Genomic DNA, 1,707 nt, shown 5'->3' with positions numbered 1-1,707 from the left:
ATCCATCTCATTGAGGGTCTTTTTTTCTTGCACTGTCCCTACACTCTCCCAAATATGATGTCCCTCTACAAGGACTGGTCCCTCTTTGCAACATGCCCAAAGTATGTCAGACGAAGCTTCAGAATCCTTGACTCCAGGGAGCACTTAGGCTTCACCCTCTCCAGGAACAAAAATGTTTGTATCCATGGTATTTTCAATACTCTTCTCCAGCACCACAGCTCAAAGGCATCAATTCTCTTTCTATCATCCCTAGTCACTATCCAGATCTCCAATGCATAGCATGAAATGGCAAAGACTATAGCCCAAATCAGGTGCACCTTAGTCTCCAGCCTGATGTTATTGCTCTTCAGTACTCTGGGGACATCTCTGAGAGCTGACTTTCCCAGTGCAATTCATCTCCTGATTTCCTGGCTGCTGGTATCAAGAGTGTTGACTGTGAAGCCAAGCAAGTTAATACTGTTAACTATTTCAATCTCTTCACCATCCATACCAATGCTGCCAATTGGCCCAGTGGTGAGAATCTTTGTTTTCTTGATGTTGAGCTTCAATCCGTATTGAAGGCTGCAGTCCTTGATCTTCTGCAGCAATTTTGCCAACACCATTTGTTAAAGAGGCTGTCATTTCCCCACTTAACTGATTTAATCTCCTTGCACAAAATCAGTTGATCAAAAACAGGGATCAACTTTCCAAGTACTAATGGTGCACAAGAGGGTTATGTATGCACAGTATTTTTAATTTATTCAAATTCAATTTTAATTTGGTCTGAAGCTACCTTGTGTGAGATGTTAGCTTTCTTGATATTTAACAATGTTTATTATGTTTGCATATAAGCTCAAAAAATTAATGTAAAAGTACTACTTAATTTGTGGTTATCTTCAGGTATAATGTAAATATTAGTGATTATGTTGAAAAGCCTGTTTTCCTATAATGCAGTAAGTTGAGTAGAAAGACCACTGAAAGGTAAATTAGTTTCTAGCTTTGACATTAGGTAAGTCCTTACTCTTTGCTGGGCCCCAGCTTTCTTATTTATGAATTTGAGGGGTTAGACTAATCATTGAGTCAGGCCTCTTCCAAGTCTAACATTCCAAGACCCAAACATTTCAAAACCTATTATCTTAATATAAAAATAACATTCTTCCATAAAAGCTCATACAAACAAATAAGAACAGCCCTAGGAAAATGCTGTTACTTTTTACTTTTACACACATCAGATTTAAGGGAAAGACTTTTGAGCTGTGGTATCTGTTGGTTGGAAGGAGTGAAGACTTCCTTTTCAGTTATAGGTTCAGATAGTAGAGCTGAAAATAAACATCTTTGCCAGTGTGCTGTTGTCTTCCATTGTTATTACAACTCTGGGAGCCTACCAAGTTATTCAGTTCAACTCTTTTGGTTTGGTTGGTTTTTGTTTTTAATGTTGACACACAAGTTTATACAGAACGATGACCACACTAGCTCAGTAGAGGAAAAAAAGAATTAAAGCAGGTGACTCTTTCCCAAGGGGGGGGGGGGCGCGGGGAGAACTCTCCGTGTGGCCATGCCTTCTGTGGGAGGAAATCAGGAATCCACCAGCTGCTAATGGAGCATGCCTTGCTTTTTCTTCAGACAGCAGAGGTTCCCAAAGTTTCTCTGTTCCTCTAACAGCATTGCTCTTCAGTGTGTGTTAACCTGTGGTTTGAAAGAAATGCTCTTGTACATTAACAATGTAAA

Source organism: Elephantulus edwardii, unplaced genomic scaffold, assembly GCF_000299155.1.
Source record: "Elephantulus edwardii isolate Elephantulus edwardi_28Jun2011 unplaced genomic scaffold, EleEdw1.0 scaffold00098, whole genome shotgun sequence".
Taxonomy (NCBI): domain Eukaryota; kingdom Metazoa; phylum Chordata; class Mammalia; order Macroscelidea; family Macroscelididae; genus Elephantulus; species Elephantulus edwardii.
Note: the sequence above shows the minus strand (reverse complement) of the source record.